Source organism: Chlamydotis macqueenii, chromosome 1 (assembly GCF_036417535.1).
Source record: "Chlamydotis macqueenii isolate bChlMac1 chromosome 1, bChlMac1.mat, whole genome shotgun sequence".
Taxonomy (NCBI): Eukaryota; Metazoa; Chordata; class Aves; order Otidiformes; family Otididae; genus Chlamydotis; species Chlamydotis macqueenii.
This window is the reverse complement of record NC_141556.1, coordinates 30,072,857-30,099,122: the sequence shown is the minus strand read 5'-3', so window position 1 is coordinate 30,099,122 and position 26,266 is coordinate 30,072,857. Positions and strand designations below refer to the sequence as shown.

At 35.3% G+C, this 26,266-nt stretch overlaps 2 protein-coding genes across 3 annotated transcripts in view; one reads left to right on the top strand and one right to left on the bottom strand.

Moving 5' to 3' along the window:
• IMMP2L (inner mitochondrial membrane peptidase subunit 2) overlaps nt 1–26,266 on the bottom strand; it is a 488,259-nt gene that overhangs the window by 231,711 nt on the left and 230,282 nt on the right. The gene's annotated exons all lie outside the window — the stretch shown is intronic.
• Nucleotides 1–26,266, top strand: part of LRRN3 (leucine rich repeat neuronal 3) — an 81,613-nt gene that overhangs the window by 33,149 nt on the left and 22,198 nt on the right. The window contains exon 1 of one of the 2 annotated variants that reach the window (XM_086747773.1): nt 12,028–12,266. The exons of the other annotated variant lie outside the window; for it this stretch is intronic. The gene's annotated coding sequence lies outside the window, so the exon portion shown is untranslated. Of the gene's footprint in view, nt 1–12,027; nt 12,267–26,266 lie in introns of those variants that run through there. 2 annotated transcript variants of the gene reach the window in all.

The following is a 26,266-nucleotide window of genomic DNA, read 5'->3' as shown; positions in this document are numbered from 1 at the left end:
AGAAGTATGGTTCTCAGAACAAAAAGATTTGCCATGTATTATAGAGCTCTCTAATACTGGAGCTCTTCTGAAAGTGTTGATTAATCATACTACTTAAAGGTTGTGACACATTTATGCTCAAACTAATACAGGCAAAGCTAGCAATTCACAGTTACAAACCTGTGCAAGAGACAGTTCGCATGTTGGAACACTAGGTTTTAAATTCTATACCTTTTTGGACCCTGTCTGTTGCTTTCTGTTGAAGTCAGTTAATTAGCACATCTTAACTCCTTAGTGATTTGTGTGTTAAGGAAAAAAAAAAAAAGGCTTCATTTGTTTTTATTTGGATTTGCACTGAAAAGCCTTTGTCATTTAGGTTGACTCAGAAGAATCATAAAACCTATAAAGAATAAGGATAATAATTCATATTGTACTTCTCCTTAGCCAAGATCATAAAATTTTAGACTCACTTTAAAAAAAAAAAGCAATCTGCAGAGCATTTATTTAAAACATAGAAATAGGTGTTGACTATAAATACACTGAAGTTGTCAGCCTAATTTATAAATAAATATTTAAATGGGGTTTAGTAAATTCTGAACATAGATCTTCAAGCTTTATAGAGCCAAAATTTATTCAAAGCAGAGCAGTATGAAAATTTGCATAGAGAGACACTGGATATTTGGTGCCATCAACACCTTAGAACCCTTGGGGTACAGCTGTGCTGATCATGGGCAAGGAAAAGGTCATACTGGGACATGCCAAGTAAAAGCTGTTCTCACCAGTTCTCCCAAGCCAGAATACTGACCTTTCAATTTATTTGCCTTACAAGCTTTTAAAGCACTTATCCATGACTTACATGCCTTGCTGCATCTTTTTCTTCCCCTCCCTTCCACCAAAAAAAAAAAAAAATGGAGTGCACCCATGATTTCACCTCCTCATATTTTAAACAGAGAAATGAGGTTACAGCAGCTGACGCCAGGAGCATTGAAGTGAGGGGGGAAGATGTTGATCAGGTAGCACTTATCCATAAGTGTGTCCCCTGCCCACCTCACACACACTCTGTATGGAAAGGGAAATCCGTCTATGAACCAGGTCTTGGGCTGACAGCTGTGTCCTGGGGTCAGAGTGGCCATGTGTTGAGCCCTACTAAAGCAAACCACTTCAGAAGGGTCTTTAAACCAAGAATATAGGAGTCTTCCTGCAACAGCCAAAGGAAGAAATAGATCTCATACAAGCAGCAAGGGCCAGCCCTCCCTCTGACATCCTGAAAGTGGCTGATGCAGAAGACACCTTGAAGAGGAAGCAGAGGACTGAAATCTCCATCCCTCTGGACAGAAGCTAGCAAGGACAAAGACTGGAGCAGTCAGCAGGGAAGACTTCAAAGAAAAGAAAGGTGAAGTGCTTTTTTTTCACAATTAGGAGCAAGGTGGGAGAAAGCAACTGCATGTTCTTTGCACAATCACAAAGAGGTGGGAAAGACTGGGCGCAGGGAAAATGAATCAGTGGAAGGTGAGATTCAAAGCCTGAGGTAATTTATAGGTAGCTCAGTTCGGAATATTCAATTAAAGGCTTTGAAATGCAGTGTAGGCAGCAATGAAGAGTTTGGCTTCTCTCCAAAAGCAGCTGTACTCATACCCAGGACTGGGCCAGTCTCAGGAGGGGTTAGTGGAATTAATGGAATTACTAGAATTTCCTCTCCTGGTCAAAAGTTAGTGCTCCTGCCTGACATACAAAATTATTCATCATTTAGTTTACTCTTGAGGCACATTTGTAAATGGCAATATTGAGGCTCCTTTATGTTCAGTTCAATACTCTCCATTTGATATAACAGCAGCCATGATAAAAATATGTGGCCTGAGAGTACAGTTAGGAAAATATGAGAATGAATCAGCAGTTTGATTTCTCCCTCTTCAACCCATACATTTTAAATTGTTGAGTTTCCAGTTTGAATGTTATTACTATTTAATTAAGGCCATAACTGTGTGTGTTCTGGTTCCTGAAAGCCTATTTGGCATAACATTCGAATTAGCAGTAATGAGAAAAACACGCTCTTCCATCATCAAGTTTGTTACCTTGATGAATATCTCTCTGTAGGAAAATATGAAATGAGTTAATGTACCTGCCTATTAAAGCCACTTCAGGAGATGGCTGAACATATAGGTGGCCTATTAGCTACAGAGAAATTCAACCTAAAGTCCAAGGAAGAAATAGAGATATATCTAAAAAAGTGGATTTATTACAGCTATTTCTTACAGCTACTCATAGAAAAAGTAGATGTCAGCAAAAAATTAAGTGTGCTTAAAAAAATCACACTAAAAAAAAAGTTAGGCAATTTTGGGGCATTTGGATTTTGCATATAAGATGACAGGGAGGCTTATATCAATTTTTTTTTGTGCATACAATGCTTTTGTGACTTTCTTGTAGCTGAACTTAGATTATCTGTCACAAAAAACGTCTCAGCAGAAGATACTGAAAACATTACCTGAACAACAGAGTGAGGTTTCTATGTAAATTACTAAACTTACATTTGCTTTGTTTATACTTGCTGGGGTAAATATTGAGAAAAGTTGTTTTACTGCTGAAAAATCAGTATTGCCACCAGTTGGAGTGTTAGAAATTCCCAGACTAGCAAATATTCAAAAGTATCAAAACCAGTTTCATAGAATTTAGAACCTCCTAAGTAGGGTTTATCTTTGATAAGTTAAAAAAGACTAGAAGGAGATTTCTAAAATGTTAAGTCTAGCTCCTTCTTTTGTAGGCATGAAGTCAGCTATTTGTAAAATATACCTCTTTTATAAATATACCAATCTATCTTTAAAGATGGCTTTTGTTAGTGGTTGGTTTCATCTGGGTTGTGGTTTGGTTTACTCTTGGTTTTGTTTTTCTACCCAAAGTATTTCCACTGGAAACTTGTCCAGGATGTGATGACTCAAACATGAAGAAAAAAAACCCAAACTTTTCTAATTTCCAGACTTAAATTTAATCAAAGTCACTTACACATTTTGTTCTTCTGCTAGCTTTACTGTGTTATGTACCAGCAGGATGTATTTATCAGCAGGAATCTTATTTTCTCCCTGAGTGTCCTACACTACACAAGGCAAAGCTTTATAAACCCCTCAGTAATGTGGGCTCCACTGTCATCTGAATAGTATTTAATTGCATGTGTTCCAGTTTGAGTCCACCTTTTTTTTCAACCACAAAACCACAACCGGTGGTTATTCTAAATGAGGTGTCCAAAGTGCTACTAATTCTTTACTGCTACTGGAATAACTTTCCTGCTGCATCCTAGGATTATATTTGCTTTTTTTTCACAACTGTGCCATGCTGTCAGCTCATACTTCTTGATCAACCAGCAATACAGGGGTATGTTATCCTCCTCAGTTATTTCTATAGTAATAAGCCCACAACTTAGAGTAGAATTGCATGTTATTGGCTCTAAATGACCTTTCATCATAGACTACTTAGAGTGTAATCCCATTTCTATTATTAAAGTTCAAACAGCCTTTCTGAATGATATTCCTATGTTCCTCTGAGCTGATTATTGTGGGAAAATCTCCCTCCTTCTCCTACTCTCCCTGTCCTTTGCCTCCTCCTCACAGTGATGTCATAATAAAATTTACTTGGCACTAAGCTATCATTTATATTATCCACTGCATTTTATATTATATTTTTTACCCATATATTTAAATTAAGTTATTACAAAATATTGGTTCCTCTTCTCTGGTAACTAAAATTACTAATTCAATTATTAACTCTTAATTGTCTCTCAGTAGCAAATGGTCTTGGTCCTCACCAGGTAAATTGACAGTCTTATTTGAAAATAGATGTTAGCTTTTTCTGAGAGTACCTATCCCAGTTATTTTATTTAAAAATATAGTTTTCATCTCTTTTATGATAATACTGATGGTAGTTGAAGGCTCGACTCATTCTTTTGGAACCATACTAGTTACATCGTAAAGAAAATTTTCAGTATTACCAAACACTGAAGATCTTCTTTCTTGCTGCAAGCATAAATTTAAGGATAATGAATAGCATGCTTTTAGTGTACCTTGAGACATGTTGTGAATCCTTGCAATAAGACAGTAGAAAGAAAACATAACCAGTACAGGACTGAATAAACACAAATACTCCAGAATATTAAAAATTCATATTTCTTAGTTAAGACAAGTGAGTTCTGATATCTCTATGTAATCTAATGACATTTATTTTATTTCACCTGAAAGTATTCAAGTAAGTCAAGCCAAGGACATGTCGGCTTTACTAGAGCTGTGATTCTCCCTCTCATTTAACAGTCAAGGAGTTAAAGAAGAAAATCTATATGGGACTGGCTGCTCATTAATCGCGCACATAAGCACACATATAAATCCCTTTGAAGCACATTAACTTTAAAAGTAATCTCTTGTCTCCTAGAATGGCACATGAACTATGCAACGTATATTAAGAATAATTAGTCATCAGACATATCAGATATCAGCTGCTGACGACATAAGGCTCTTCATTTCAAAATAAACTGGCTTTAACATAGACAAAAAATATAGAATGTATTTCTATTTCCAAAGGAAATTAACTTTCTGTAGTACTGTTTTTGTTGACCCTACAGAGTCGTGGGGTTACTAGGCCTTAAAAATGAGAATTTCCATCCTTGTCTTCACTTTTCTATCCTTTTTGACAGAAAAACTGACTAATAAAATAATTCATATGTTAGACATGCTGAATAAGAATGCTTATTGGCCAAATACTTAATTTCCCCACAACTCTCTGGCAATCTGTTAGATTTCAATATCTCTCTGACACTTCCAGCCTATTTGTGAACAATTCTGATCTTTAAGGAATAGTTTTGAATCAGTTCCAAGTTATTTGAATACTTGTACTTTAAAAACATATCCTGTCAAACCAGATTCATTTGTCTGTACCAAGGCAACCTTTTGTTTCTGAGCATATCAGTTGAGCAATTGCTAATAGAGCAGTTTTTAATTCAATTGTTAATATAAGTGTTCAGTCAGCACAGAATACACTTGCTATTCATGTGAGGAAAATGTGCTGGCCATAATATAATGTAAGTATGTTTGGGTGTGTATTTGTAGTCATACCTTAAACTTAAGCAAGGAATTTTACCAAAATAGACTCACTTTCCAATAAAAGATTTGGTTAGCTATTAAATAAATAGCTGATAGCCATCCTCACAGCCTTGTTTTAGCCATTATCATGGGATAGGCACTTCTTTCCACTTCAATCTGATACCACGATTCTCTTCAGCAAATGAAAATCAGAACTCAGTTCTGGTACACTGGATTTCTCAAGTGTCCTTACAACAGAGGCATGCAAATTGTAGGACAAAACAATATCTGCTTTCCCTGTTTTCCTTATTAATATTTTCATTTTGGTTTTAGTAGGAAAGAAACAACCAAAATGCATATATATACATCCCTCAAATATAAACAGATGTGTACACTTTCATAAGCATGTAATACAATACTCTTAGACTGTATTCCTTAAAAATGCCATGGTTTTAAGCTTCTTTTTGTTTCCTTTGCCTCTTTCTCAGTGTTATAATGCACTCCTCAGTGTCTGAGCACCAGACTTCAAATGAGAGATCTATTCAAAACATGCACAGACAAAATAAGTGGTTTCCTTAGTAATGGGAACTATGCGAAAGGCTCTGAAACAGCTCCTCCGCCAGTAAGTCATTATGTACATGATCCTTTCTACCCCCAACTTGTTAACGTAAAGATAACTTTACTTTTAAAGAAAAATACCTAATGTGCACCCACAGTTTTTGGCACACAAGTTACAGAGGGGAATCATTTACTGCATTCCTAATTAAATAGTTTGGTTTTTAATCAGTAAAGATGTTATATGTTCCACTGACATTTTAACTCATTTTCTAGATCTGTAAGTTGAAAAAAATGAAATTGTGTAGCTAAACTACTAAGAACTTCACTTCAGTACCCATTACACTACAATAGTTTAGTATATTTGATTTAAACTATCACAAGGTAAACACATTCTGAACACACACTGCACATATCCATGCTGCCCCTTGTCACCACCAAGACAACTTCCTAACAATTACCCATGACCACAATTTGAGAGTGCTATTGATGGCATGGAAAAATTACTATGACACTTCTCTTAATCTCAGACTAAAAGTAACTAAAAGCAAAATGATGTTCTATTTCTAATACTTAGCTTAGTGACTCTGTTTGTACAGATTTCTAAATTGGCAATATAAGTCCTGTGCAAATAGTTATGAGAAGCAAATAATCTAGGATTACTACTGTTGTCCATCTATTTTTAATGTTATACCTCAATAAAATGTAGTAAAATAGTTTTTGTTTAGTTTCATCAAAAAAGGTAAGAAACTCAAGTCTGAAGTTCTGCTCTTCAGAAACACACTGAGGCTTGCCATATACTTAAAAAAAAATAAATGTCACTGTCATTTGACAGTGGTCAAATTTCAAAATTTGATTAGTGGAGGAAGAAGGTTCCTTCTCACTGTTCATGTACTATTCACCACACTGCACAGTGTTCATAGAAAAGGGTAAATCTGTTTCAGATCAAAAAATCAGTTAATTCTCCATAGAAAGGGAAACAGATATGAGCAAAGAAATGGAGAAAGTCCTCTCTATAAGGACAGAAAGTTCCAGATTTACCATCACCCATAAGAAATACAACAAATTGTAATCGGGATGAAAATTCTAGGCCCTATATTAAATGATTACTAGCACCATATTTTTCATCAACCTCAGATACAGATCAACTCAAAGAGCCATGACACTAAAAGGTATATCCCATGCACATACTGTGTCCCATTAGCAACAAGAAGATCCTTATGAAATCAACCAAGGCAACTCAGTCTTAAAGATCTACCGTTGAGAAGATTCCAATAAATTATATCCAATTACTCTAGTTTACAAAAACTGAGATGTCATCACAAGTAAGGCATAAACATACTGAGATTAAATCAGTTTTAAAATGAAATACATACACTGAGCTTGAAAAATCTCTTTACAGATCTCGTATTTCTTCTACCTAATCCAGCTGTACATAAGGACTCTCAAGCTTCTTTTCACTACTCCGTCTTCATTAAGTTTCCCATATGGCATAGCAAGGTTGTGGTTGCTATGTGTGACTCACTTCCAGCCTTCAGCAGATGCTGATATGGCAGAGATTCTTGCCTATTACATAGACCCAGGGATGAAAATTAGAAGAACTGCTAAACACTCTGAGTAAGACCCAATAGGTATAAAACATGTTAAGATTTTTCAGACCTCAGGCCATTCCTGAGGAAGGCTGACTATAGCTCTGGGACCTATAGTGAGGAAAGAAAGGATAGCTCTTGCCTGGGATCTTGTCCTTTCTGTTTCATAGAACACAGTTGCTACATGAATAGTCAAATTTGGTGGAGTATGCAAAATCCCCTAGATCACCAAGACAAGGATCAGCTCATCACCACCACTTTCCTTCATCCCCATCACATTTCATTGCATTTGCCTGTACTATACAATCCTTTTACTATGAAGTTCCAGATTTTGCTAAGTCATATAGCACCTACCACCTATATAGCTTTTAAGGAAGTAACTGGTGCTTTGTGTAGATGTGAACTTTTCCTTATGTGAAATTCTTTACAGGTTCACGGTCTAGATTTGTTTCCATCTACTTTATCTGTATCCTATCAACACTAACTCTGCAATCTGATAAAAGAAAGCTGGTAGCAGGTTAAGTAATCTGAGCTTAACATTTTCCATTTAGAAGTACAACTGTATTTAGAAACTTGAACTCGTTGGCAACAAGCCTTTCATCTTCAAAAAAGACAAAGAACTAGAGCTAGAAATATTGCTTTTGCTTATCATTGTAAAAATGATTCATTTTTAGAGGGATACACATTAACAAAAGTAACTCCTTGTCTGTAAGGAAGCACAGCCCTTAGGAAAATGTCAGTAGTTAGTTGTCATAATATCTAAAAATGTGCATGACAGTGTCAGGTTGACAACATTGCACTGAAAATGCTGGCAGAACGGGGTTACATGAAGTAGTGGCACTTTTTTTTCTCTCTTCCAGGCAAATCACTCAATGACAACTGCCTACAATTAATAAGTCAATTAATAACTAATGAAGCCATAAGACAGATTTCTTTTAATCCGAGCAATTCTGGACCTCGATTGAGAAAGGAATACCCCCCTACCCCCCCATACCTCAAAAGGAAGATACACCGAGGCTATGCTTTGTAGAACTGGTGAGAATTAATCTGTCAAACACCAGCTCCTTTCTTTTTTACTCTGAGGGCTACAAGAAGAAAGTGCAAAGATCCGCCACTCAGCCCTCTTCCTTGTAGTTATCGTGCACCAGAAACCAAGATAGGGGCACATGTAGTCATAAGCAATAAAGCTATTCAAAGTGTCTGCTCTTTTACATTATGACATAATCTGTATGGACATGCACTTAGAAATAATTTTTTAAATTGGCAATTTCTGATATAAAGTGTGTCATCTTAGAGTTTAAATCAAATACTTGTGGCTTTTTAACTTTAACTGCATGGTATTTATTGCAGTTTTTAACTATACTTGCTACATAGTAAACACAGCTGTGTTCTCAGAGCCTAAAAAATACTAGAAATGGTCACTGTTAAGTCCCTGAACCACAACAAATCTACAGGATATTAAAGCCAAAGGATGCTTACATAGAATGTAATAAAAAAAAAAAGAAAAAGTTCTCAAATCCTCTTCCAATTTTGAGGAAAATGCAGACATAGAACCACTGTATTTTAATAACTGAGGGTTTATGCATCATATTAATTGTCCATTACAAATAAATAATTACTTAGTTTATTTTCATGTGCACTCAGTAATCAGATAACATGCATGCTAAATAAATATCTGGAGTTAGCCTACATTACTTTCATCATCTCTCTATCAGTCTGAGAGATTTTTTTCTACCCTGTAACCTAATAAGCTATATGTATAATTCTGGTGAAATAGATTACATTGCTATTTTAAAACCACCAAGCATCATAGTGAAATCAGCAGGAAAATAACTTAATGAACCTTAATCATCATAATTGTATTTGTTATAAAAGATATTTTTCTCCTGCAGATAGTCTGAGAAAAAAAATTATTCTTTAGCATTAGCTAAAGTAAAAAAATTCTATTATTTCACTTTTTTTATGAAACAGAACTTTATTATGATACAGTAACATTTTAACTAATATGTAAATGTATGCCTATCAAGGAGATACTTTAATTGCATATATAGTCTATCATAAGAACTCACTTTCTTTATGCAAGTATACTTTAGCTGATTTAATTATTTAGCCCTCTAATTACACAGTCCATACCAATCAACCAAAATGAAGCACTTCTATAATCTTAATTTCACATGTCAAATCACTGAATATGTTTTTGCATGATTCTCATGTTAAACAGAAAGCCAAATTTTGAATGAACCACAGTGTGTACATGAGGTTAGGGTCAAAATCCAAGAAAGGTTTCATATAGGGCAATAGTAGTCCTTACCTATTCCCTTTTCCCCAGACCTTCTGTTTCTTCATTGGCTGAGATAAGAGAAATAGAAGTATTTTGTTGGCTTTAACAGCCATATTCTTACTTTTAATTTTGCCCATTTTTTTTTAAATTTTCTTCTCCTTACTCTACATACCATCCCACCCCTGTAGCACAGGTTTACATCTTTTGTTTGGGACAGGTGTGATTAATGGCATCACTGGGATCAGGAAGGATTTCCATTTTTCCTGTAGGGTCTAGCATGGCAAGATGTCTTACTTTTGGGCTTTTGGCTGTGCTTCCTTAATAAATCCTGAGCATTGTCCCATTAGACATTGGCCGTTATGTGTGCAGGAAGGAAGGCTTGTAGGTTCACTTTGGAACATTTACAACAGTTCGTATTTGCAGCTCATGGTGGTGAACATTAAGTACTATCAGAGGCTCCAAGAGCCACCTCTTCGGGGCAAAGGAGAGACAAGGTTTCACCAGTGAGCCCTGAGGCTACAGAAAGGCGATGTGACATCTTTCTGGCCTGAGGTATTCCCTGGCCCAACCCCAGGCCAGAAGACCTGAAAGGTAAACAAAGATGAGTTGGTTCTACCTGGTTTTGTTATACCCCTTTAACTCACGCTAGAAAAAAATATAATGCCCATAATAGGAGAATGGGAGAAAATGGGAGGACTATTTGGCCTTCCTCCCACCCTAGAGTATTTCACGTATTTGCAGTCTGTCACTTAAATGCCATTATTTTATATATGACACAGTCCTACTCTGTTGTATGAAAACTGAACAGCAGATATCTTTAAAAAAAAATAAAACATTGCTCCCTGTACTTAGTTTAAATGCAGTACTAAAAAAATTGAGGCAGAAAGGAAAAAGAATGCTTTATTACAGCCACAACAATGTAAGTACCAGTGAGTCAAACAAGACTGGTTTTGCAAAATTAGTCCTAACCTATCACAACAAACTGTAATTTATTCAAGAAGTTGGCATTAATTTAATTCACTTTTCACAATCAGTGATTTTATGAAGTGTAAAATCATCTTCTTACAGAATAAAAACAAAAATAATGCAATCCACGATCTCAGATTCAAAGTGAATCAAAATGATATATAGTATTCATAAAATAGTAACCACTTTGTAATAAAATTCTGATGCTATTGCTGTTGCAAAAAGTACATTAATTTACATTGTTTGCTAATCTTTAGAAATTTTTCATACTATTATTAGACAGGACTGTGAGCCTTTCCTCAAACAAAGCAGAAGTGTGAAATCAGAACCACATTTCACTTCAATCCACTAGAGGGTGGCCTGCCTCAGTCAGGGCTGTAGCACGGAATTTGTGCAAGATATCCAACATTTTCCTCCTTTTGACCTGTTGATAACCAACTCTTTGTATTTCACTATTGTTCAGCTTCTCTTACAAAGTACTTTCCTTTATATAAAACAGTATGTACAACTAAAAAAAAAACCTTTTTCTAACAATATCTATCTCATTCATTGTTTTGTATACCTAGCAGAAGGGATGACATATTTCAGTGTAAACTTCCCTTAAATTGAAAAAAAAAAATATATATTACTTTATAATTTTTAAAGCCTTCATAGTTTGTATGGTCTTTGTTTATAGATACAGAATAAACAGAAAAATAGGTGAATTCTTCACCAAAGATTGTGGTACAAAGGGAGAAGGATGAAAGAAAGGAAGAAGGAAGGGAAGGAAAAATCTGTGCAGCCTATTGTTTATACAATTGGACAGCCACAAATGAGAGACCAAAGCAGACAGAGATTGAAAGTAACTGACTTCATTTAATCAACACCTTCCTCATTTTATTCTGAATTTTTATTTCTCAGAAAGATGTTTCACTGCTCTTACTTTCTACTAATAAACATATGTAATAAAATTTAATATTTTATAAAATTTGGAAAAGGAGGAGTGTGAGAAATCCTTTACTTTCTTAAACTAAAAGAAAAGCAGCAAAACTGGAGGGGAGGGGGGGCATTTTTCCTGAATTATTTCAACATGCAGTACCCTCTGAACTACAGCAGCCTCTGCAGAACTTCAGTGATCTCTAATCAGTTGTTCTGAACACAGATAACATCCTTATATAGCTTTAAAAAAAAAAAAAAAAGGTTTAAACCTCCCAAGCTGTTCTGTACAAACACAAAGCATGCCCTGTAACTCCCACAAATCGGAAGAGATCTCGGGAAGCGTGCAAGGCTTGTTTCGTGCATCCGTACTCAAAGCAGCAGTGTCACGTAACAGACAGCTTCCCACGGCCAACCAGGCTGGCGCAGCCGCGCGTACTACGCGGCATCTGGGCACGCCAAAGCATTGGCTCCTCTCTGGGGAGTGGAAGGGGCTCAGTTATTAATGACCGTTGAGCAGGCAGCACCATGTCAGTGTGACAACCGAGCGGGTGAACGATGCACCACTAACCGCCATGGAAACAAGGAGAAATAAGAAGAGCTAGCGAGCATCTCTCTCTCTCTCCCCCCCCACCCCCCGGATTGTGAGCCTCAGCCAGCCAGGCAGCAACAGCGCTCTGGCAAACGTAAGGGATCTCAGCTGGCAGCACAGAGAGTCTCTCATGTTGTAGGATATCAATAGATACATCTTTGTATTATATACCATTAGACACACGCATGCACACCGACTCACACGCATACTTACATGCATGTACATCTATTCAGACTCTGGCTTTAATACAAGCATGTGGCTACTTGAACTAAGGAATCAAAATTACCGAGACGCAAGAACTCCTACAGCTCTGAAACTACTCTTATTTTAGGGTAAGTTCCTCTTTATTTTCAATTTTATCCCGACTTTCATCTTAACGTGTAAACTCTTTTCCCTTTTTTCTTTTTGTAAAGTTATTTTATTAGCGTATTTTCACATTTTACTTTCTGAACGGAAATGCAAATGCAATTTGCTTTTTGTGCCAGAGATAATGTAAATATGCTTGCAAGAGTATCAGATCTGTGCATTTGTTAGCTTGACAGAACATCAAAGGGTAAAAAATTATAAAGGGAAAACGTTTCCCCTGATGTTTCAGATGCAAAATCAAATTACACAGTTGCTCTGTGTTTTGAAACCAATAAAGCAAGACACAGGACAGCCTCCTTTCTTCTCTCCAGTGCTCGGATTAAGGGAAATGCTGTTTATGTCAGGACCTAAAAACCACTGAGCAGCAAGGCTGAATGAGCATATCACGAGCAGTTATTGAATTTCTGCCAGGCTACATCTTAAGGATTGTGGCAAATGACTTCGCTTAAAAACATCCCCTTTCCAGTCAGAAGGGACAGTGTGAATGCCTGATTACTGATGCAGCTGGAACGAACGCATTAGGTAAAAGGATCGCATTAAGCAGAAGAGTTCTAATCTTCTTTGGTAATTAACAGGATCACAGCAGGGTGCCTCTAAAGTATATTTTCATGTAAGGAGACTGTTCAAATCCATCACTATAAAAGCTTTGCCTGTTTTAGTACAGGAAGGCTCAGAATTGTTTGTCTTTGCTTTCCATGTCTTTGTTTTCACATGTCTAGTTGGAGTTTTTGCCCAGCACTGCTGTTCAAAAAGAGAAGAACCCAGCATAGGGCGATGGAGGTGGCAGTAAATGCAGAGGGCTAGAAAAAAGACAGTAATTTTCTATCTAACCAATTTAATCAATGTAAAATTCCATAGTAGCACTACTGCTACCTAATGTGTTTGTGTTTATGCATGTGTATGTCATTTCTTTCATGCAGTATAAGAGTACGTCAGTATCCCTTCAGATGAAAACACCTTCAGTAAAGTCCACCAGCATGGATCTGTGATTCATGCACCAGTGCAAGACAGAGATTTTACTTTGCACCATGAAAAAGACAGATTAGCTATCTAATGCATCCTCCAAAGTGGAAAAATACAACTAACATCTTCCTGTATGTTTTGCTTTGCTTTTTAGAGTACTATTCCTGTATTAAAAAGAGCTTAGTGTTTAGATTATTTCTTCTACCTCTTTTTCTTCCCCCACCCCCTCATTCCTGTACACCTCGGAGAACATCTTAAAGATCTGTTCCTTTGCAGCAATTATTTGCTTGTAATTTCAGAGTTACTGTGTTTTGAGAAACAAACATTGTGAAGCAACCATCAACAGATAGCCAATGGCTGTAAGCCTGCCACCTTTCCATAAACATCAGGAAATGGGCAGCTTAACAATATGTATGGTAAGAAGTCAATTAATTCAGGTGACCTTTGTAAACGGTGACAATAAAGCAGGTCTGACAATATGCCACAGCATCCAATATTCCCTCTGGAAAATGAATGAGCTTAAGAAGAGGTTTCCTTTTCAGAGTACAAAATGAAAGGTATTGAAGCATTAGCTCCTGCTATTGGCAAGCTTGCTTCCTCTATTTCAGATGGTCTATGAAATCTAGTTAAAGCAAGCTGGCTTATTTTATTATGTGAACCACAATCTCTTGGTCAATTAACTAAATATGCTGTTTTCACCCACACTGCATGTGCATATGAGTTATGAAAACAAGAATTTCAAGCTACTGTTTTTGATTTTACACAATGTGCTCTACAATAAGTGAGAAAACCTGATTCTTATCTCTTCATGCTATATGCAAAGAACTACTCAGATGAAACTTTTTCTATTATATACCACAGTACATACTCAGCTTTTCTGAATCATTATCCTTACTCATTTTTAATGTAAAAATTAAGTAAATATGCATAATTTTACACTGATGCATATTGGGTTTTGTCACATATATTCTAATGTGCTACTTTAAAATATTACATAGATATCCCAAAGAGTTTCAGAAAAATGTGGTCATTCAAATCATACATGTACAGAGAAAATATGCTGTAGGTGCATCATCTGAGTGCACAGCATAGACATTCTTAACCAGCAAACTAGGTAAAATATATGGTGACTGTATTTTGGTTAATGCTCCCTCAAAGCTCCTGGAATAATGTTGTAATGTCAGACGACTGGCTGATGTTGTTATGGCAACCCCAAAGTACCGCCTTTCAGGGTGGTAGGTCTGAGCATGACATCACAGCATGCTTGTTTGGAGTACCCAGAAGTAGGTGAGTATTCCTCTTTTGCACCAGAATTAGACCAAATCAACTAGGCAATGTTGCTGCCCGTAACGCAGATCAAAAATATCATGTGTAATCTTTCTTAACTGATCAAAAATGAGCAGCTTATGAAAATACTCCTGTCCTGCAAATCACTCGTCATCACTTGTTCCTTGACAGTAGAAGACAAAATTAAGTGTTTGCAAGTGAAAGCAAACCATTTAGCAGTTTTGGAGCCACTTTCTTTGACTCTTACACCTAATATTTATTATATCAACAACGATTCTACAAGCAAACCAAAAGCTTTGCTGCTTGGTGACAACCACTCTAACACTAAATAGCTGGTGTTCAATAGCCACATTTTAGAGCGTCTAAACCAATAGAAAAAGACAAGAAGTAGGAAACAAAAAGTTTTTCAAGACAAGATCTATCTTTCTTCTGAAAGAAAAGTCACCACAGAGAAACAACTAAACCTTTTTTTTGAACTATAGGTATATGTTTTTTCTGAGTTATGGTACATCAATGTTTTAGTTAATACATATCTGCTTCCTTCAGATAGTACCACTAAAAGCTGAAGGAAAAGAAAACTCTTGACAGAGACATTGTCAGAAACTATCTTAGTAAACTCTCCCACTTTAAATTCCACAACTTGTACTTAGTATCAACTAGCAAAAATTGACAATGAAAAACTAATTTCTTATGTAGCAATCAAGGAATTATTTTCTGAAGACCAAAAAATGGACAGCTTCTAAACACAATATTTTGTTTGTTTGTTTTTTTAAAGAATAAATCTTCAAGCTCTCATACTACCTCAAAAAGAATATTAATTCTCATTCTAACAATACAACAAGCAATTAAAATACTTTACTTTACTAAAGGAAAAATGCCAGTAGAATTTGAGAAGAAACAGTAGTGACAGATGTCATTAGAAAAGTCATTAAACACTTCAGTATTAAGAGAAAAATCAATACTTCTCATTACAACTGTAATGTAACTGTAAAAACAAATTACTGTGCCTTTTACTTATGCAAATGACCAGTTCATGAACTGTTAAATGCCGTTACTGTGAAATTACATTCTTCATAAGGAACTTTCCTTAATATTCTTAATGCCTAAAACTTTCCTTAAAAAACAGTATGATCTTCAGTGTTAAACACAAAACCTACAAATGATGTCATCAATATTTCTGCAATAAGTTCATATCCTCAGCTATCCTGAACCAATAACATTTTATTAGCACAGCACATGGAGCTATACTTATCTGTGCCAGAGAAATATCCAATATGGATGTCAATCAGATTATTCCACTTTGGGTTCTTTGTGGATTAGCTGAGTATGTCACCTGGTGAGAAAGTATTTTCATGAGGGCAAAATACTTACTACTTTCACAATTTTGCTTGATCTAATTACCCTCTCCTGACAGGATTTCCTATTCTTTATGCATGGAAGATGGTGCTATATAATAAATCAACCACAGTAAAAAGAATAGCAAAGAAATAAAAAAGGATAGTCAACATTTGCATGTTTTCTTCTCTCAATATTTAAAGACATGTTCTAGTAATATGAGCCAAAGGAAATATCATTTGGTAAATACAATTATATTTATCATGCTCATTTACTTCTATTTTATGATTTCTTAGCTTTAATTTGCAAACTGCTTGGAAGAACAAGCTATGGATACGCTCTCACTTCTGGCATTCTCAAACTTGCTTACCGGTTTTCTGCAAAGCACAAACAAATACAAAGAAATAAAATGAAGGGAAAGTTTAATTTCATAAACACAAATATATACAGTGTATCCTTGAAACAATTATTCTTCATTTAGAAATATTATTTTCTTACAAAAGATTTATGTCAATAAAATTCATTATTGTTCAGCTTGCCTTTTCACTGTAACTGCTTGGCCACAAGCAGTAATGCTCTAATTCAAAGGAAACAAGAAATAAGATCTCTGTATTCCCATTATTTCTATTCAGCTGCTGTATTTCTAGACTTCATTAAAATACCTGCCCCAAATTTAATGGTAGCTTAACTCTACTGACCTCTGAATTAGAGTAGAAAAGAATTTTTGCCTCTTTCTGCTCTCAAATCCCACAATCTCTCAAACTGGGAAATGCTTTTTGACAACATTGGCACAAAAGAAACCATTTATCCGTTCCCGTTCCTTCATAAGCATCTGTATTTAGAGGTAAACACTGAAAAACTGATTAAAATGCTACAGGGAATATTTCTTCAAAATATCTACTGATTATTAGTATTACCCCAAGAGAGTCTTACTAGAGGGTTCTTGTTATGCAAATAACCACTACTCTGCCAGGAAATACTTTAAAGTCTCTAAAACATTTGGTGTAAGAAAGGTAAAAATCTTAAGTTTAGCTGTACCAAAAATTCCCTGGACATCCAGCTACAAGTCTGAAAAAAAAAAAAAAAGAAAAAGAAAAAAAAAGATTGTTTATACGATTCTCTGTCTAGAGATCAGGCAATTTCAGAAATTGCCTATTGAATAAATTACAGAATAATAAACCAGAATAGACATCAGGTAATAGAACACACAACGAAGAGCAAAGTTGTGCACTGAGACATTTTTAAAATCACCATAGAATAGCCACCATCCTGGATGAGAGAAGATGACGCTACTGATATTCGTTACAAAGGCAATGTGGTGGCAGTACAAAGGTCAGAAATTACTAGGACTCTTCTAGTGTGGTCTTGAGAGGTTAGAGGAAACCACATGTGACAATCAGGTTGGTTAGCTTTGTCATCATGGTGCTAAAACAAAAACTCATCCTTATTCGAGACAGCACAGGAAATATATCCCTAACTTGGGAGGAACATAAATAAGTGCAAGTGTTTAACTTGTTCCCTGAATAAGGATGAACACAAATGTCTCCTACTTGTGCTTTACAACAGTGGCACATCTCTGCTGGAAATGGAGATATATATGTGTTGCTACTTACATCATATTTATGTGATTTATTCTGTACCTGAAGTCCTAATAAAATTGTTCGTCTTGACAGGAACGATTTTTATGCGGAAACAGATACTTTTCTCAAAGATTTTAGCAGGTGTCATGGTAGCTGTAAATCGAAGGACTAGAGACATTTGTTTCTTCACCTCAAGCCCATTCCTGCTGCCAAGTTCTCCCAAGTCCCTGAATTTTCTCTCCCCTCTGGAAAGCAGCTTTCTCTAGAGGTCATGTCAAGCACCAGCAATTTTTGCAGATGACACTTAACAGCGAGCTAATTTACACTGTTTCTACCAAAGTGCAGAATTACATGCTGAGTTCCCCACACCAGCTGGCTCCATGCTGCTGGCCGCAGAAGGAGCAGAGAAGCAGGAGAGCCTGCTCTGACCAAGGCTCACATGGGGGCTGAGCCTTCCAGAAAAACATCTTCCCTGTGCAATGACAGCTCCTCCCTCCTCACTGCAAAAGTATGTTTCAGAAGCAATACAATGAATTTATAAAGTACAACATTTTCTCTTGTTGAACTCTAAACAAACAAACAAAAAAAGCCTTTATTTGTATGTATGAAAAATAAAATCACAGTCAAGTGGTGCTTCATTATCACTGTAACTTGAGGGACATTATCCGCACAACTCCCATTTAATACCTGTTTGTAACAACACAGAGGTACTTAGGTTATCCTCTAAGCCTCACACTGCAAGTTTATTCTACATGTTTTCATTGTATTACACCTTTTTGAATATATATTTCTTTTTACACAAGACACACTATGTTAACTTTGAAAAAAGACAGCTGAGACTGCATGACACTCCCAGAATACAGTAATTTCACTACTTACTTAATTTTAATTTGCCCCCAGTTACTTGATGGTAAGTCCAAATACAAGGCTAAAACTCTACAGCACTTGAGAGAAATGGAATGGTTAATGACCATTATATCAGTTTATAGAGGTATCCTTATGAGGTGAGAGAAGATAAAATGAGGTAATGGCAAATATAATGATCTGTAAAGCTAGAAATGTTTGTCTGAATAGCAATTTCACCCAGCATGTATAATTCAGGTAACATATTCTTCTGAATGTCGCTTTGATATAGATTATCCAGTCATCAATATTGTGTCAGACAAACACGTTTTTGCTCATTTCATTTTTATTGTGCAATAAGAGACAAAGGAGATGTTCAGTATTTCACTCTAGGGTTAGACTCTAAACTCCAAAAACACATAAGGAAAAGTACTCTGCCCTCCAAGAGCAGCAGCTGAGCTCCTGAACTCTATCTTTCCAGGGCAGAAAGAACAGCTAGCAAATCTGTGGAACTGCACAGAAATAGTCCTATATTTTTCACTTCCACAGACCCAAGAATAATTTGCATGTTTGGACACACTTCATACAAACCCTATACTCACTCTGATAGGAAGCAATCCCCTGAGATATTAGTGCAGTGAGTAATTTTAATACTATGAATTTAGCTCTACATTTCATTGGTGTTATCTCTTAAATAGTATATTCTCATTCCTAAACTTGCTACCAGGGATGCATGGTTCAGAACAAGTCTCTGGATCATGCCCTCACCACTGCTCTATTTCAGCAGCAATCAGGGGAGCCAATGCATTTCTGTTCACATTGGTACAGATGCTTCCATGCCTTTAAAGCATAATAAAAAACAAATACCAGTTCCAGTGTAACAGGTACACTGCAATTTTGTAACACACATTCTGCTATTGCTAACCACACCAAAAAAAAAAAAAAAAAAAAACCACATAAGGGTATATTAAAGTACCTTCAAGATATAAAACATATAAAATCTGATTAACTACAACTCACACAATATCTACAGTTTTGCCTCATTAGCCATAGCTGGTGTATATTGCTGGTGATTTCTGATGTGTTCAAATACCTCAGTAAAACCAGGCTGGATCAAAACCATCGCAGGAGCCTCAACTGAAATTGTTATCTTTTATTCCTTCTTGATTCTTTGCTAATTGTGTTTGTTTTCACTTTCCCATTAAGATTGTTTTAACAGAGTTCTGTGTAAAAGTAATTATAAGAGAACTATCTGCTAAAAACAAACAAATGAAACTATTACCATTAACATTTCTATACTAGACCAATCCAGAAACCTTTCACAGATGGTCCTTAGAATTACCATCTTTGAGTGTAATTTTACTTCCATTTCTGGTAAATGGCAAAATTCCCATTGATGTCAACAAATGCAGAAGGGATTCGTAAATGCTTTTTCTCTTTGCTTTTTGGTGTTTTCATCATTTTTCTGTCTAGAAATACAAAATTCATAATGTTGCTCTATTTCCACTCATGCCACAGAGTAAAACATGAAAATAACTCTTGAGAACTTTTCCTCTTGTTTAGAGTAATACTAATTATTACATGTTACGATACAGCTTCTTTATCTAAAAATCTAGATGAAGATCCAAAACTTTCTGAAAAACAAGATTTTGCATAAAAGGAAATCTACCTAGCCAGTTCCAAAAAAACTTGAAATCACAATTTATATTGCCTAGGAAAGTTGGCTAGGTAGTTTTTCAAGTACTACACTCTGAGAGACCCTGGAAATAAAACCAGTTTTCAACTTCTGGTCAAATGAATTTAACCAAGCAGAATTATAGCAACCATTTGGCAACTATTGCACATTCTGGTTCACCTGTGTGACAAAACAGTAATATTCATAAACAATGAACAGCATATAATCAGTCTTGATGAGAAGAAGCAAATGTCTTCAATATCTAATATATAACCTACCTCAAAGTATATCATAGACGTTAAAATGATGTTTTAAAATGGAAACCTATGGTCCTCACTGTAACTTTTTTCTCCTAGTTATATTTTGCTTGTCTTTACTAAACATTTTTCCATGAAGGAAATCAATGTTTATATTGTTATTTTATCCCCTGCGAGTAAATGGAATAAGATTATGCACTTTTTAAGAGCTGTAGCAGTAAAACAAAAATGAAACCAAAATAAATTTGTTTTATACTTCTATGGCTACTTGGCAAATGAATGAGGAAAGTAAAATTTTTTCTCCAAATAGCATGGATATCAAAGATGTATTCCTATCCCTGACACTAGTAGCAGTAAGAGTTTAACTTAATTCTCCTAAACATTCAGAGGAGGGACCTACCATAAAATTTTGTCTTTTTACTCTTTAGTCATAACAGTTCACTTGCAACTTAGAATTTTTTGCAACTGTTCATATTTGTGTCCTGTTTTCTCCAGTTCTATTCTAGACACATGTACCTTTCTCTTGTCCGTTAATGAGTTATAACCCTTGGAAAGGAAAAGAATATACTGTTATCCTCTGACACTCAGATCTTCCCATTTTTGTTCCATAAATCCATCCTCTCTAGCCTGTAAAAAAGATATCTAACATTGGAGTCTGACTATTCTTAAAGAATGCTCCATTCACCTATAGTTAGCATGTCTCAATAACTCTTTTCTGTTTATGATCATTACTGTCACACTGGGGAATAAAAAGGAAATGGGAAGGAAAAAAAAAAAAAACCCAAACAAAAAACCTAACAGAATTATTTTATTTGCATATTTTGACTAGTGCTTTCAGGCCACTAGCCGAGATGCCACTGATGTTATGAAGATAATATAGTACATTTTATTAATTTTTTTTAAAAATATATTTGAAATAGGCAGACTTTAATGTCTACATTAAAGGACATTAAGGACATTTTCAGTGTTAATTACAGTAATGCTAGATTCTTTGTTGCTCCATCTTAATGACAGAAGTTATAGTACTTATTCCTCTATGTCCTTCTATGTTTTGTTTTAATTTCTAACTTTTATATCCATTACTAATCCTGTTCATAGTCACATTTAGAAACTCCTCTAGAAAGGGTTGTATCATTTACATGATTTACCAATTAAAAATGTCTGATTTAATTGGAAAAGTATTGATTCAAATATAATAGAATGCATTCTCTTGTAACTGTATTTGTCTTGAGGGTTTTGAACATGGAAGTCAGATAAAGGTTTTTCAATTTATGTTTAGGTACTTAGATAAAAGAACTTCCTCTAATAAAGTTTACATTTCAAAGTTGCTGATTGCCAGTGCTTCCACTGCCTTCAGAGGCTTCTCAATGCAATCCTGATCCAGGTATCTTTTCTAGGCATTTAAATATTGCCATCAGTAGGTATCATTTAATGATAAAATATAACTAGAATAAAGAAGCAAAATTACATGCATTTCAAAAATTTAATTGCTGAAATATTAAATTACCCATACATTGTCAAAATTCTCAAGGACATTCAGGGCCCTTGGTCACCATCTCAGTTGAAGTATACAGATTCCCATACTTGGAGGTGGCATACTTGGAGTTATCCCAACATAGTTCCTGGCCTTCCGTTCCAAACTGAAATATCTTTTGCTCATTTAAGGGTTGGAAAACCCATAAACTTTCTAATTTTCAAGTTTTATTCTTCATCACCGCTCTGACGGTCTCTGAAGTTTACCAAAAGTTCACAGAAAGCAACAAAAAAATCTTTCCATTTACCTCAAGTGAATATGGATTAAGTCTTTGTAGTCTTTACTTTGTTTTAAATTTGTTTTATGTATCAGTACTTCAGACAATATCTTGCATTGGTATGTCATTATGTCAGCCCTAGCAACAGCACAAAGACATAGAAAACACTACCAAAAAAAATTAAGAAAAAATCATAAAGAGCCCAAAGCTCAATTTTACCTTCCATAAGCTGGTCTGACATAACAGCTGACTTCGCTTTGAGCAGGAGGTTGGACTAGAGACTTCCTGAGGTCTCTTCCAACTTGACTATCTTTGGTTGTATGAGGGGATACATACTAATACTAGTACATACCAGCCATACTAGAGGATGCTATGATCCCCTCAGTAGAGAGGCTCGCTCCTTTGCCAACATTGCCTTATGTGATGATCTACAGCACCACTGTCCTCATCAGAGCCTGCTTAGATGTCTTAGTATGACTGCATTGGATGAGAGGAATTACGACGTTACCAGAGGTGAAAGGCACTGTCCAATCTATCTTACCATATGTTTTGAGTTTGGTCTCTGAGCTAGTGGTATGAAGTTGAAAATTTTGAGAAGACGGACAGTTTGATAGACTATAACAGCTATAAAGAAAATAAAACTCCATTTAATCATGAGGCAATGTTTGCTTTGTTGTTAGCTAACAAGAGAAGGGTAATTTGACCACACCCCAGCAGCATAGTAAAAATTCTTTAAATGTCCTCCTATCTTGTTTAAAACTTTTAAAATAACACATGACATTTATTCAGATAACAGAAAACAACTATTTTCTAGTAGAGGATGGGGAAAATTCCCTGAAACATTACCATCTTAATTTGTGATTTGTGTATTTCTTCTCAGCCAGTTGTATTCCACAGATCTGAAGCTTAATATACTACAGTTTTATATACAGTCTTGAAAACATAGCATTAGCAACCGTGAATTTGAATTAGCATAATGACCACTTGAAGTTCTAAACTTTGGCTTTCACTTCCTAGAGTGGTACTTAACTTCATGTAGTGAATATACTCAAACTGTTTCACTCTTTGCATGATATAAACCTGCAACGAGTTTCATGAGGAGTGATTCTGCTGAGAAATCTTGCCACTTTGGAGCTATTATTTGTGCTGTGTTTCTCATAGTTACCTCCAATATCAAGATTCATCCAGCAATTACTTCTACCAGAGTAATTCAAGAAACAATTAGAGTCACCTAGAATTAGCGTACCCTTATGTAGATGATTAAATGAACACCATTTTTTAGTACTAGTCTTTAAAAAAAAGACAGCAAGGTGCAAAAGATGACAAACTAGAACCATGCTATACTACTACATGCAACTTCACTGAAGCCATGGAGTGTAAATTAGGGCAGAAATAAGCTGCAGCACTGTATTCCAGCATTTGCTGTAATGTTATCTGTGGATAACACAGGTCTTTTCATTTCTAAGTTCTGAATGTGCATAAACTTATTGTCATGAGATTTACTTAGTACTAAGTTTAGAGGGAGGGTCAGAAAGCCTTTATGGTATTCTTCTCATATAAGAAAACATTTTGCGCAGACAGTTTGCATTTCTGTTTTTTAGCATGAGTAGGAGCTATAATTTCATATTTTTTTAAAGAAAAATGTTTCTGAAAAACATAAATTATATTGCTGATATTAATCAGTGTTATTATATCAACTCCCTCAATCAATATTCCAACACAAACATACTCTAAACTCAAAAGTATTAAGTACAAAGAAGTTTTAGAAGTACCAAGCATTTCACCATAAAAATACTAACATAGTATTACAGACTCTTGCCTAGCTATGATCTTTACATTTACCAAAGTCTGCTTGTTGCCATCCACTAGGGTTAAGTATTTGAATGTAATTAAATTCAAATGTTAATTATACCTTATTAAAATATTTCTTCTTATAATAAAGATGCTTTTCTCATTATGTAACAATTTGCAGAATTAATTACCAAACATTTTTCAAAACAAGCACAAAAAAGTATGCCTTAATAAGAGCTCCTGTTCAGGTCCTAAAGTGGACTCTTGTGTGAACAACGAAATCTCGTCTTTTGAAATGCCTGCAGACACTCCTATTCAAGATAGATGCTTAATGGAATTTCACCAATTACAGAAAGTCATATTTAAGTGCACAAGACAACTTTTGAAACTTGATTTTGTTTCTGCTTACACGACCTGATAATCACACCCAGCAAACATGATCCGCACTTACAGTAATCACAGCTATATCTTATTGAAAGTAAACATACATAGCTTAAATGACTTCCTAGGCCATGCAAAATACAAGTGTATGGGAGATTCAGGGTAAAAGCTGAAGCATATCTAATACATTGTTATGTAAATACTACAAAGGAAAATCATAAAAAACCAAATTGAGAATACGAGACTGTATATGATCCTGCTTTCCACACTGTCAATTTACATGTGTTTTATTCTTGGACTTTTTCTGCAAAATGCAAAAAATGGTTACCCTAGCAACTGCCACATGTTACTCAGTTTATTTCTGAGACACAGAGCAGCCTATAAAAGAATAATACTGTGTACTTTTATCAGGATCTCTCAGCACCATAGAGAGTTGGGAACTAAGTGTCACAACATGCATGCATATTTTCTCAAAGTTTTAATAAGGCATATCAAAGAAAGAGTAGTTGTATAAATTTTGCACGTATCTTTTTGCAATCTCATTTTCTTTATTGCTTTATGTGTAAATTAAAAACAAAGATTAAGAGCTGTATGGAGAAAAACGTATACTCTGTCCAGTCTGACAGTTGCTTTCTACATTCTCTTTTTATTATAGTTCTAGTAGACTTCTATACCAAACACATAAAACTTCCAAAACTTCTTTAATGATGTAGGGGATAACATCTTCCAAAGCATAATCATAAGGCAGATCTCCAATTCCCAACATCTGCCAAATGTTAAAGTTTAGTTCAAAGTAATAATTAAAGGATTTCACAGTTAATCATTAATTATCTGTCCTCCATCCCCAAAATTAAGTGAAGGCTTTGTTACGTGCCTAGGCCCTACATAATTTATAAGGAGATGTCTTACAATAATAGTACAAAACAACCAGCATGGTAAAAAAAGGAGTCAACTGGGGTTAGCCATTAATGAACATGCTGTAAGGAAAACTCTGTCACTGTTTCGCTTTTGAATTCTTGAAAGAGGCCTCTCTGTCCACCTGAGATCCACAGCCCATGTCCTAGAGATAGACCTTTTTCCAAGCAGTCAGCACAGGAATCAAGCCAGGACTCATAATTTATCATTTGTAGATCAAGTCAAGAATCTTAAGCTCTTTTTTTCCCATCTCCCAGTGCATTTTTTTTCTGGTTTCTACACAAAAAAAAAAGTTTTTGGATAGAATAGAGGAAAAGACTTTGTTAAATCCTGACTCCTCATTCTAAATACATGATTGTGCCCATTCAGATAATAAAAATATTTCTAAATTTGTACTTGAAATAGAGCCATCAAAAATTAAAAAGTCTTTGGATTTAAATAAGCATTTGTATGTTTAAATATTCTTGCCACTATCTGTTTTCATAAGCTCTAACCAGTAAACAGTGCTCTGCCTATTTTACTTGTCTCTGCTGATTTCTTCTATATCATCATGTCCCTTAGGAAAGAATACAAAAGCTGAGGAACAGCTGAACAGAAGGAAACAGAAGCCCAGATACTTTTTTTTTTTTTTTTTTAATGCAGTGGGGATTTTGTAAAACTTAGGAAGAATGGCATTCAGCTAAAAGTGCAAATTATAGTATTAGAGTGACAAGAAAAACAGCAGCACTTGCAGAAGTCCTGAACAGGTTAGAAGTTTTGAACAGCTCTAGCAGCATAGGAACCTTTCCGATTGGGAGGGTAAACTAATAAAGGCTAACTCTGTACTCAGGCTTTGGGAAGAATTCAGGCTAAAAGTGCCCCAGATATTAATGAAGGCTTAAGGACTAAGAGTAGCACATTGATTTCATACATGCCACATATACCTACATATGTTGGGCAGCCCAAATGCTAAAAGCACATGCATTCCTTTGGAAGTACATATACTTCAAAAAATTACTACAGATATATAAAAATAAACACAATATATTCAAGTGCACTGCTATCCTTGTCCAGAACACACACACACAAATAAGTGATTAGATTCTTACAAGTTAAAATAATTTACTTTTAATAATACATAACATAAATTATTCTTTTGATGCTTAGTTTAATCAAACAACAGAAACAGAATAGGAGGGAACATACAAA